Here is a 14,044-nt window from a genome sequence, read left to right as displayed (position 1 = left end):
CTATTGCAACTTCTTTTCATTTTTATTATGAAAGACTATTCTGAATGTTGTTCATTCCATTCTTGAAGTTAAAGTTTATAAATGTATATAATACGTTTGTGTCAATTAGTTCTCACAAAATGTTTATTACTATGGTAAACTATAAAAAAAATCATATTTAAAAGATATGGAGGGAGAGAAACAATGGTCCTGGAATTATGTCAATAGATTTAAAATATATCTAGCAGCAAAAAAAAAGCTGATATTTAGTGCTGACAGCTGAAAATGTTGCAAAAGAATGTATATGAAAACAACTAGGACTCCATCATAATTAGACTTGATGCCCAAGAGATAAAGGATAATACTTTTTAAAGGCGAGGGCTCCTAAAATTTAGACTGTGAAATCTTTAATTCAGTGGGATAGTGTGTTTTACTATAAAAGAAGAGAAAATTAAAAAACACAATCATTTTTTTAAAGTGTCCCATCATGGTCAAAAATATGGATAGTATTGTATAAGGATCTATAGTTATAAAAATCTATTCTCACACTATTGTGTTTAATCCTCTCTCTTGATCTCATTTTACAGAAATCTGAATTTGGAGAAGTCAAGTTGTTGGTCCAGAATTATGCATCCTATGAATGTGGGAGCTAAAGTTAAAACTGGTCTTTCCCATAGAATATTATTTTAAGAGTAGAGTAGAAGGAAGATGAAATGCCTGCAATATGTTATACAGTATCACAGTGGTTTCTCATGTTAGCTCACGCATTTAATTTATAACTACCCTATAAAACAGGAATTATTCCCGTTCATAGATCACAAAACTGAGGTTCTAAGTATTATAAAACTCCCAAAGTCCAAGAGTATTGGAGAGTGATGAAAATTTACTCATGTCTCCTATCAAATCCTCCCATATCAGGCAAAGTCACACTTCTGGGGCATATACAACTTTTATTATGCAATGATAGACAAGAACAAAATTAAGAAAATAAATTACTTTCTCTTCTGAAAATTTCTCCATCAGTAGGTACTTATTAAGAGCCAATTAAGTGCTTAGTACCATATTCAGAATTGTGGTAGAAATGGATGAAGCAGAAAACAGGTATCCTTTTCCAAAGGATATTTCAACATAGAGTGACCTTAAAATGCTAAAAAAAAAAAGTACATATAACTGTACAATAACAACTAATATTTAATGTAAAGTGGAAAAAATATTAGTAAAATAAAGCTATCACCGCAATACAGGCTAACATTTAACTCAAATTTTGAGGCAAGTATTAGTTGAAATCCGGAGTAGTTACCCATGTTCTTCCTTGTATTTTCTTTCTCATTATAATTAAAAGGAGGTCATGCACCCAACAATAGTGTAGATGAAAGGGCACTATACTAGCAGTGGAGTTTACTGGGGCAAATATATAAGTCATATGATCACTAAATATCACCTATATTTCTCACCCCATTTCTTTATTCTGTCCTTAAACCATATACTAAGTGTCTACTACATACTGGTTATCAGACTAGGTACTACTGGGCATAGTGTCTTAGCCAAGACCACCCAGGGCATGCTCAGATTTCAATAGAGTTTATTTGTTATTATCAAGGAAGAATAACTCAGAATTTGGATCAAAAGACCTGAAATTAGTCTCTGATTTAGTATTTTCATGCTCTTGGACAACTATATATGAATCTGAGTCTCAATGTTCTCATCTGAAAAATAAGAATAAAATAATACTTAGTCATGTTTTGAATAAGAATAGTGGAAGCAATTGTAGACATTAAAAGTCTACACAAGTGTGATGAATTATTATTTTCATGTTATGATTTCAGTCTCATAATTATGGTTTCTTTCTCACAAAGAAAGTCATTTAATGTGCCAGTTCTATCCAGAAATATATGTTCCTGCCTGAGTCAGAATTCAGTTTATTCTAAATATGAGTAGCAGTTGTCTTTTGGTTGCTCATTATTCTTTCATTGCAGCTATCTACCTTACTCCATGGCAATTAAACTGCCATTTATTTCTACTTGCTACTGTACATATGAAAATTTCTTTGTGCATAGTTTTTCTTTATGTTTTTAAAAGTTCATATTTTCTGACAAGTTCCTAAATCAAGTGACCTAACAAATTAGTAATCATAGAAGTCTCATTCCAGTGTGTTTCAGGATTATTATTTGAGCAACATAGCCATTTCTTACAGTGTCCAAACACTATCTAGGCTATTTGGCACAAATAACATTGCATATACTACCCCAGAACCAATGAAGAAACTGGTGACAGTAACCTAGCAGTATGCCCCATGAGCACTAAGAACAGAATGCCTCCATTGCATCTGACTGACAGAGAGATGGCCAGAAACTCTGAAGATACTATCCAGTGAAAACCAACCCAAAGCACTACTCCCTAAAAGCTTCCCAGTTTTCAGTCAGAACCCACTGGTTCAATCCATTCTCATTCTCCTTTTTGGCCTGAAAACAGTGTCTTTGGATAATGTAAACCACACTGAAGCTTTTTATCTCTACTCAGCATCTTCAAAATTGTGTCTCCATTTCCTCCTTGCAGGAATTAAAGCTGGTAAATCTTAGAAAACATTCTATAGTAGCCTCATGTCCAATGTCAAGCCATTCTCCCAGATTCCATTTTTACCCTAATTTTGTCCCATATTCTTCCTGACTTTTCTCTATTGCTGCTTTTCCTTGGCTCATGGCCTTTTCTCTCTCAGTAAGCCAAGCCACATGACTGTAGTGTTTCCAACCTTTTGCCAGAAACCAGCACTGACAGTTGCAGAGTAGGAGGAGGTGTGACTCACTCTTTTGAAACTTGGTTGTCACACATGTCAAAGCCGCAACACATTTTCACGCAACGTTTTCATGCAAAAGATAAGTATAAGCTCTAGGACTCAGCCACTCATGTTATTGTTTCCTGAAAAGTGATGCCACTAAATCCACCATATTTGATAATTTTAATTTGGTTAAGTAACTGTCTTCAGGGTGAAATAATTTTACTTTGGTGTTTGAAGACTAAAGTGTAAAACATAGAATCACTACCTTGTGATCCTTACACAGTGTCACAGTGTAATAACAAGATCAAAGATCTGGCAGTCTTAAAACCTGGCTTAAAATTCCGTATCTTTTGTATGGCAATGGTGGGAACTTGTGTGAGCCCCTTAACTTTTTCAGCCTCAGTAGAAAGGAGAGGGAGATTTAGCTAGTTGATTACTAGGAAACTCCTATTTTTTATTCTTTTATTTATTATTCTTTTCTAAATTTTCTAACAAAAATAGCTATGGAGAAATTTATTTCCCTTTTAGGCCCAATTTGCCCTTCTTCCCAATAAAGTGCAGGACAGCCACTTTCCTTCCCCATGTCATTTAAATATATAAAATTGAGTAGATCTCCATGTACTCTCAGGTCATTCAATCAACAAATTGTATAAAATTGACAGTACCAGGAGCAGGATATATCAGAAGAAACAAAACACACACACCTCTGTCTTCTAATATGTACAGTCTAGTGGGGGAAATATTCCAGAGGCATGTAACTAAATAAAACAGGTTCTCTCTCTTAGTTATCATTAGGTCTTCAGAGTCCTGCAGAAAGTCTGGTACAGTGTATGCAACAATAACTATTCTTGATGGGAGAATGAGTGAATAAGTTAATACAAGAAATGTGCATCACAGAATCTCCAGAGATTGTTCCAGAGAGCACTAATATTTGAAAGGCAACACTGAATAATCTAGTTCTTCATTGCCATTAACATACTGTAAGAAATGGCATTAGGTACACAGATACTTTTTTGAGAGAAATTATTTAATGTGATCATAGTAAAATGAACCTTCAGACAAGAAAAGAGAAAAAAATTTAGGAAATGATGGCCAAGTGAATAAGAACAACTTGAAAGGAAGGAGAATAGGGACCTAAATACAAGGAAATGTGTAAGTGATTTAGCAAGAGTGCCAGAGGCAGGAGTAAATGCACCCCAGGGGTGTAAAAGTCACTAATATGGGTTATATCCCTCACAAAATTTAAGTTCCCAGTGGCAGGATACTCCAGCAAGAAAGAATAGACCTAACTGATTTGCATCAATATAATCCAAAATCTATAGCCCAAGAGGCTCTAGTCAATCACAGAGATATAAAACTGGTACCTGGTTAAAAAAAGAGAGAGAGAAGAAAAGAAAAATGGTAAAAAATGGTAGACAATGTTTATAGAAATACATTTACTGAATTCATGGGTAAACTGGAAATGACATTTTTTAATTTGATTCCAAAGTCAATGTTGTTTTAGGACATGTTGAGAACACATTTTCTATAGCATTTGTAGCACACAATGATAAGACATTTTTTGGCATATTCTTGTAGTTTGCTGTCCAAAAAAAAGAGGTAAAGTCATTTTTGATAGCTCTTGGTATAAATCACAGAGTTAGTGTTAATCAAGTTTACTTTATATATGAACGTAATCATTCTAATTTTTATAGCAACTTGTTCATTTGTTTATTTGAAAAGGGACATAGAACATCTTCTGAGGTATTAGAGTTACTGAAAAAATAAGATAATTATTGTAATTTCCTTTAAGAAAAAATTTGTTTTCCATATACTTTCAAGTCATATGATCTTGAGACTATTCTAAGAATTTTCTGTCTAGGGCTCTTTACTTAAATCATTACACATGTTAATCTCATTATATTCATGATATTAATAAGTGCTAAGGTATTCAAAGAAAGTGAATAACACAACTAGACCTCAAAGCACTTATGTTATATAAATTTTACTGGCTTTTAATAGATATTTGCATTCTCAGTATAGCTGACAATTAAAAAAATCAAAAAATAGGAGCATAAAAATGTATTTAATTAAAAAGCAGTCATTTCCAATAAGGCAGCTCTCAGAGGATGGCTGGAAAATCATGACATTTGCCTTGTGATAAGGTAATTTGATCTTATCCTGATACTTTCATCAGAAAGCAAAAAGCATTTGATGTTCTTCAGAACTGAGTTCCAACTGAAATAGCTGCAACCATAACTGAAATCATCGTCACCATCATAGCTTTTCCAGTAACAAATATTTATCAAGCACGATTTATGTGAACTCTATGGATTGGTGAAAATAGCATGGGTTTTAGAACTGAGAAAATAAAAATAATAAAGACGTACTATGAACCAGAAACGGTTTTAAGTACTTTATATATAGCAACACATATAATCCTATCAACAACCTGCGAAGTACAAAAATTGATGCAAAAAGTTACACACTTTGCCTACATTTAATAGATAAGAAAACTGAGGTTCAGAGAAGTCAAGTAACTTTCCAGAATCAAAGATGATGGTAAAAGTAGAATTTGGACCCAGATTTGTCTCACAAAAAAAAAGAACAAAACAAAACAAAACTGTGGCCTTAACCACTGAGTTAGGCTACAGTAATAGTAAAATTTGATAAAGAAAACTTTTACCACCTCTAATTCCTTTGTCACTTTTTATTTATTTATTTATTTACTTAAGATTTATTTATTTTTAAAGATTTACTTATTTTATTTATACAAGCACTGGGAACAGTCAGAAGCGCGGGAGGGTGAGAGAATTCACCAGAGCCAGAGCGGGGAGCAGAGCAGGCAGAAGGACCGAAGTACACTGCTGAGGGGAGCAGCGGGTCCCAGGAGAGGTCTGCGCGCCATGTGGGACCCTCCTCCGGTGGCCGGGGAGCAGCCGTGGATCCAACCGGCGCTGCAGAGGCTGTGGGCAGCTTCACAACCCAGCGCTCAACCGCTGCGCCACCGGGGAGGCCCTTATTTATTTATTTCTACAAGCACTGGGTACAGTCAGAAGCGCGGGAGGATGAGAGAATTCACCAGAGCCAGAAGGGAGAGCAGAGCAGGCAGACCGGTACACTGCTGGGGGGAGCAGCGGCCAGCAGGAGAGGTCTGCGCGCCATATGGGACCCTCGCCCGGCGCCTGGGAATAGAACTGGTGCTGCAGAGGCTGCGGGCAGCTTCATAACCCAGCGCTCAACATCTCCATCACCAGGGAGGCCCTCCTTTGTCATTTTTTAAAAGACAAATTATAGAATGCTTTTTAGTGGAAGAACTGAGTCTTGAAGGATACAAATGAATTCAATAATGGGAGTTGGGATGGAGAGACTTCCAGATAGAGAGACCAGTGTTTATGAGAATCCAGAGCCATTAAACAACATAGCAGGACTGAGAGATTATAAACAATGTAGAATGAGTGCACTGTAATGAAAAACTGGAAATGGAGCTTAAAAATAATAATCCTATTTATACCATCAAAAATTTATGATACTTAGGAATAAATTTAAGAAAATAAGTGCAATACTCATATTCTTAAAGTACAAAATAGAGTTTGAAAGAAGACCTGAACAATTAAGGGGGAAATCCTATGTACACGAATATGCACCCTAACAGTGTTAAGATGCAATACTCCCAAACTGATCTAAGATTCAAAGCAATAAGAATAAGAACCTTGGCTGACTTCCTTATAGAAACTGACAAGTCTATTAAAAAGTTGGTTAAAAAATTTACATGGATCAAAAAACAAGATGGAGTCAAAGGCAGTTCCTTGAGATTCATACCCTTAAGTTAACCCAGATGACAACTACAACTAAAGGGTCCCATGACTTGTGGCAAAACTGGAACATCTCTAGGACATCAGAGACCAGAATGAACTACGCCAGAAGTGACACTGGTGTCTCATTCAACACTCATTAAACACTCATTAGAGAAATGCCTGGAGGCCCTGGTCCAAAAGGAGAGGCTGCTGTACAAGCCATAGCACTGGCATTTGGCTTGAGGCCCTGGGGACTGGAAGGTTCAAGAATGTGGAGGCACACTCCCTTGACTGAGGGGAGATATGTGTAGAGGATCTTTTTTTAAAAAAAGATTTATTTATTTGTATACAAGAACTAGGGTACAGGGCAGAGGCAAGGGAGGGTGAGAGGATTCACCAGAAACAGAGTGGGGAGCAGAACAGACAGACAGACCGAAAGCACTGCTGAGGGGAGCAATGGGCACAACAGGAGAGGTCTTCTGTGCCATGTGGGAATCTCTCTGGCCAGCTGGGATCAAACCCGTGCTGCATTGGTTGCAGACAGCTTAACAGCGCTGCACTCAACCCGCTGCACCACTGGGGAGGCCCTGTGCAGAGGATCTAAGGGTCTCCCAGTGACTCATGTCCCCACTGAAAACATGAAGGATAGTGTGCAATCAGTTGCACTTACACCCCATAGGTCTGGTACGGACCTTGTGACATTCTGACATTTCATAGACTGCAGAGACTCAGGACTGAACCCTGGAAAGCAGGGATATCAGCAGTGCCATGGGAATGAGTCAAAATCTTACCTTGACCCAAATAGAGACTGGAAACTCCAGATCCCTCCCCCAAATCCTGACTCAGCAACTACAAGATGAGGTCTCCAGTCCTACAAAAGACCAAAAACAAAACATCTAAATTTATATAAAGCTGAGAAAAGCTATTAAAAAAGCAGCAAAGGGCCTCCCCCATGGCGCAGCGGGTTAAGCACAGCGCTGTGAAGCTGTCCACAGCCTCTGCAACACGGGTTCGATTCCTGGCCAGCCAGGGAGATTCCCAAAAGGCACGGCAGACCTCTCCTGCCTTGCCCGCTGCCCCCCTCAGAAGTGTTATTTCGGTTGTTTGCCTGTTTTGCTCCCTGCTCTGTCTCCTGTGAATCCTCTCACCCTCTCTTGCCTCTGCCCTGTACCCCAGTTCTCATATAAAAATAAATAAATCTCCAAAAAAAAAAAAAAAAAAGCAGAGCCTCCCCTAGTGGCGCAGGCAATTGAGCACCGCGCTGTGAAGCGGTCCACAGCCTCTGCAGTGCAGGTTCGATACCAGCTGGCCGGCGAGGGTCCCACATGGTTGGGCAGATCTCTCCTGTCTCGCCCGCTGCTCCCCTCAGCAGTGTATTTCATCAGTCTGCCTGTTCTGTTCCCCACTCTGTCTCTGGTGAATCCTCTCACCCTCCCACGCATCTGGCCTGTACCCGGGTTCTTGTATAAATAAATAAATAAATCTTAAAAAAAAAAAAAAAGGCAGCACCATCTTAAATGAGGAATTAGACTACATGGACTTAGTAGATATTTCAGGGGCACTAAAACTCAAAAAAGCTAAGTGCACATTCTTCTCAAGAGGACATGGAACATTCTCCAGGGGAGACCACATGTTGTGTCACAAAACAACTGTCAACAAATTCAAGAAGAATAAATTGCTATCAAGTAACTTCTCTGATCGATATGGTATCAAACTAGAAATCAGTCGCCTAAAGGAAGCAGGAAAACCATCGAATATGTGGAGCATGAACAACATACTATTAAACAAGTATTGGGTTAATGCAGAAATTAAAGAAGGAATTTAAAAATACTTTGAGATGAAGAAAAAGAAAAAAAAAATGAAGACATGAGCTACCAGAACCTTGGGGACACTACAAAAGCGCTGCTAAGAGGGAAGTTTGTAGCAATACACATCCAGATCAAGAAACAAGAAAGAGCTAAAATAAGTGATCTGACCTTATACTTTAAGGAACTATAAACGTAAGAACAAATGGAACCAAAAGCCAGTAGGTGAAAGGAAATAATAAAAATTAGATTAGAAATAAAAGACAAAGATAACAAAGATCGTGTAAAGAGCAATTAAACTAAAAGCTGGTTCTTTGAAGAAATAAAAACAATTTTTAGCTAAAAAAATCTAATAAATAGAATCAGAAATGAAACAGGAGATATGCAACAATAGTCATCTAAGAAATACAGAGGATCATAAAAGACCACTGTGAATATCTATGAATACCTATATGGCAAAAAATTGAATAACCTAGAAGAAATGGACAAATTCTTAGAGGCACACAACCTTCTGAGACTGAATCAGGAAGAAATAAAAATCTGAACAGACCAATTACAAGCAAGGAAATTTAAACAATAATCAAGTATGTCCCAAAAAACAAAAACCAAAGGTCAGTTTCATTAGTGAGCTCTACCAAACCTTCAAAGACAAATACCTACCCTTCTCAAGCTCTTAAAAAAAAAAAAAAAATGAGGATGAAAGGAATGCTTCCAAACACATTTCACGAGGCCATTCATCCAAAAGCAGATAAAGACATCACACATGAAAAAAAGAAAACTGCAAACCAATATCCCTGATGACCATAGAAGTAAAACACCTAAACAAAGTCTTAGCTAACTGAATTTAGTAATACACTAAAATGATTATATATCATAACATAGTGGGACATATTTCAGGGTTGGGGAAATGGTTCAAAATTGGAAAATTGATCATTCTAATTCACTATTTTCAACAAAAGGAAAGTAAAAAATCATATGACCACATCAATAGATGCAGATAAAGCATTTGATAAGATTTAATATCCATTTATGATAAAGGCCCTCAATAAAATGGTGATTAAAAAAACATACCAATTAGGCAACAGAAAGATAGGAAAGCAATCCAAATTGGAAAATAAGAAGTAGTATTATCACTATTTGAAAATGACATGATAATATACATAGAAACATAAGACCTGAAACCATAAATCTGTTACAAGAAAACACAGAAGGTAAGATCTTTGACATCATTCACTGGTAATTTTTTGGAGATGACACCAAAAGCAAATGTAACAAAAGCAAAAACATCAAGCTGAAAAACTTCTGAGCAACAAAGGGATCTACCAACAAAATTAAAAGGCAACCAACAAAATGGGAGAAAATATTTCAAATCATATATATGATAAGCTTTTAATAACTAAAATATATAAAGAACTCATACAACTCAATAGGAAAAAGCAAATAATCTAATTTAAAAATGGTTAAAGGACGTAAACAGACAGCTTTCCAAAGATGGCATACAAATGGTTAACAGGTATATGAACATGTGCTCCACAACACTAGTCATCAGGAAAATGCAAATCAAAACCACAATGAGATATCACCTTATACCTATTATTATAACTATTATCAAAAAGATAAGAAATACAAAAGATGACAAGAATGTAGTGAAAAGGGAATCCTTTTGCAATGTTGGTGGGATTGTAAATTGGTGTAGACACTATGGAAAACAGTATGCAGGGTCTTCAAAAATGTAAAAGTAGAACTACCACATGATCCAGCTGTCCCATGTCTGGGTACTTATCTGAAGGAAATAAAACCACTAACTCAAAAAGATTAATGCACCACGATGTTCACTGCAGCATTACTTCGAACAGACAACACATGAAAACAGCCCAAGTGCTGATTTATAGATAAATGGATAAGAAAATGTGGCATATTGGGCCTCCCCTGGTGGTGCAGCGGTTGAGCGCTGGGCTGCAAAGCTGCCCGCAGCCTCTGCAGCAACGGTTTGACCCCCGGCCGCTGGGAAGTGTCCCACATGGCCCGCAGACCTCTCCTGCAGCACCCGCTGCTCCCCTCAGCAGTGTACTTCGTTACTCTGCCTGTTCTGTTCCCCGCTCTGGCTCTGGCGAATTCTCTCACCCTCCTGTGCTTCTGACTGTACCCAGTGCTTGTATAAATAAATAAATAAATCTTTAAAAAAAATAAAAAAAGAAAATGTGGCCTATGTACACAATAGAATATTGTTCAGCCATAAAAATGAAGGAACCCTGCCATTTGCAACAACATGGATGAACTTTAAGGGTATTATACTAAGTGAAATATCAGACAGATAAAGATAAATATTAAATGATTTCACTTACATGTGAAATCTTAAAAAAAAAAAAAGAAAGAAACCACACAAAAAAAACGACCGTCAGATATAGAGCAGACACAGAGAACAGACTGGTATTTGTCAGAGGCTGAAGTTGTAAGATAGATGAAATGGGTGAAGGGAATCAAAAGGCACAAACTTCTATTTCAAAAGTCCTTAATGCATTGTACTGTATGTCGACTATAATTAGCAATATCATATTGTATATTTGAAAGATGCCAAGCAAGTAAATCTTAAAAGTTCTGTCATAAAAAAGAGAAAAAATCTTTTTAACTATAGTCATGTGCCTGTCAATGACAGACTGTATATATGATGGTTGCTATATATATATATATATTATATATAATATATATACACATCCAAACACACACTATATAGCATACATATATGCAAAAGGCTAAATCATCAGTGTTACTGTAATTTCACTACATGACTTTCCCACAATGATGAAACTGGCTAATAATACATTTTTCAGAACATATCCTCAAGATTAAGTGATACATGATGGCATGTGTGATAATGAATGCTAAATATACATGTATATACATTATATACAAATCATATTCAAATTTATACATTATATACAAATTATATACATTATATACAAATATACACGTGTATACACAAAATGTATATACATTTTGCAATATGTATATAAACAATATGTATGTAAATATATTGTACACATGAAACTAATATATCAATTTTATTTCAATGTTAAAATATTTTTTATAATGTAAAAAATTATAAATAAGTAATTGTTTTTTTTAAAAGCAGGCCCAAACAGTGCTCTGTATTAAAGGGGGAAGGTTTGATTACTTGTTTTGGGTTTCTTTAACAACTCATGTCTATTTGGCACATAGTAGATCAATAGAAATGATTTTTACATACAGAGAAACTGAAGCACATAATTGAATATAAAAAAAATCATACAGAATAATATTTAACAACTTATCAGAAGATTAATTATCCTGTGCATGGTACATTTAAACTGCTCATTAAGGGCCTCCCTGGTGGCCCAAAGGGTTAAGATGCAACCTATGAAGCTGTCCACAGCCTCTGCAGCACGAGTTTAATCCCAGGCCAGCCAGGGAGCAGCCCACATGGTGCAGCAGACCTCTCCTGATTCACCCGCTGCTCCCCTCAGCAGTGTATTTCAGTCAGTCTGCCCGTTCTGTTCCCCACTCTGTCTCTGGTGAATCCTCTCACACCCCCATACTTCTGGCCTGTACCCCAGTTCTTGTTGCATAAATAAATAAATCTTTAAAGAAAATGATAAACTACTCATTAATTTGTGACAAAAGTGTTTTTAAATAAGTATTATTTATACATTCTAGAAAAAGGAAATATTATATTGTTCCTTCTGTGATATAATTTACTAAATAATGAAATATACTAATGTTTTAAGCCAAACACTCTTCTTTGCCTCCCAAATGTTTTCAGAAATAACTTTTTCCTTGTTAATTTCCAAATCTTGGCTGCATTTCCTGCTAATTTCAAACATATGTCATATACGAAATATGTTATTTTTCCAAGCCTAATTTTGGCAGAAGGGGATTTTGGAACGGGCATGAAAAGATTTGGGGACAAACAAACAGGACAGCTTTAAGCTGCCTCAACTCCACAACAATTTTATCTTTTTCATCTATCTCCAGGCCCACAAAGACAAAGGCAATAATGAGGGGTGAGCAGGTTATAATAAAAATTTCAACTTGAAATAAAACATATCATGAAGTTTTATATCTTACCCTGTAGCTTGCTTTACAAAAAGAATCACTCACAAAGAGTAATAAATATTATAGGATATAGAATGTGAGTGAACTTAAGGCCTTGATAACTAGAGTAGTATAATACTAATATTATCACTATAGTGTCCTGAGACTTACAATCAAAAGAAATAAACAGATAAAGCAAAGTAAAAAATTCCTTTTAACCTTCAAAAGATTCACTAAACGGACAGCATTTGGAAAACAACACATATTTCCAACTAAATAAAATCCACTTTTTACAGATACTTTAAAATTGATTTTGTAAAGAACTAAGAATTAAACAGATATTATGGGTGTGAATTCATCACAGCTATCTATATCAGTGCTTGAGGATCAAGATACATCCCAATACCTTTTTTTTTTTCCTTATAAAGATTCACCTTTATCATATAGATAAGTAGGAAAAGCAGAAATAAAATGACAAAAAGAAAACTGATCTGGAGGCATGAGTAAGAGTTCTAATCCTAATTCCTTTCTGTTCTAAAATAATAGCATGATTGTAGCAGCCATATTATTCACCTCTCCCTATACCTACAACTTTTCAAATGTTACTTTGCAATACATCAAAAGATAGAGTCTATTTTGTCAACTCTGAGACTTGCTTAGCCAATAAAATGTGTAGTAAGTTACATTTTGCCAATTCCAAATGTAGCCCTTAAGAGATATGGGACAACTTCTGTACTCTCTCCATACCCTTTCATCACAGAACATGAGCAGACAAGGAGACAATCCCATGAGCCAGGTGAGGCCCACGTCATATGGGAGAGCAGAAACATGATTAGTCACATCACATAGCCAAACACATTTGAGAGCCTCACCAAGTCCAGTCCAAATCAGCAGAAACCACCCAGCTGAGTTACAAATCTGTCTATTCTAGGCTTCTGGTTGCTGTTTCCTCTTCAAATTTTGAATTTTTTTAATGCCACAATGGCTAGCTGATACCTTTAGCTTATTCAGGTATCCTCTTTGTTTAACTGACAGAATAGTGCAGGCAATTAATAACAAGTATCTTTAAGAAATCTATGCAAGTTACTACTAATAAATAAATCTAGGTTTTAGTAAAGTATTAAGATTAAAATCTATATATGATTTCTAAAGATCTGTCTATTTCATCTATTGGAAGTAAATATTAAATTTATGCCCAAATAAAAAATCTGGCTTAGCTACAGATCAGCAGAAGGCACTTATTCAAGTACGAAGAGGAACTCAATTCACAGATTTGAAAAATTTTTTTAAAACTCAAAAAGTAAAATTACTTTTTTATGTCATTGATTTTAAAATGAAGAGATTATTTTAGCAACTTAATTGGTCAATTCAATTTTTAAAAATTGGATTTCACTTAGACTTACTTTTAAATTCCCCACAAGTCTAGCATAGACAAGATTTCAGTTTTAAATGGCATCTGGCTAGCTGCCTCACCCTTCTCCTAAAATACATCTAAGGACCCAGAAAAAGAGATTAAAAACAGCAACACTAAAAACTCAGTAACTATTCTCTAAATTTGGAGGGAATTTCCTTTATCTATTAAACCAATTCAGCTAAAAAAGAGTAAAGCAGGCAATCGTTTATCCATCTGAAATGAG

At 35.9% G+C, this 14,044-nt stretch overlaps 1 protein-coding gene across 2 annotated transcripts in view; it reads right to left on the bottom strand.

Moving 5' to 3' along the window:
• The window catches only part of LOC119232414 (spermatogenesis-associated protein 31D4-like), a 296,841-nt gene that overhangs the window by 246,954 nt on the left and 35,843 nt on the right, over nucleotides 1–14,044 (bottom strand). The gene's annotated exons all lie outside the window — the stretch shown is intronic.

Source organism: Talpa occidentalis, unplaced genomic scaffold, assembly GCF_014898055.3.
Source record: "Talpa occidentalis isolate TD23 unplaced genomic scaffold, MPIMG_talOcc4v2.1 talOcc4.7, whole genome shotgun sequence".
Classification (NCBI taxonomy): Eukaryota; Metazoa; Chordata; class Mammalia; order Eulipotyphla; family Talpidae; genus Talpa; species Talpa occidentalis.
This window is presented reverse-complemented; position numbering and strand designations above follow the sequence as displayed.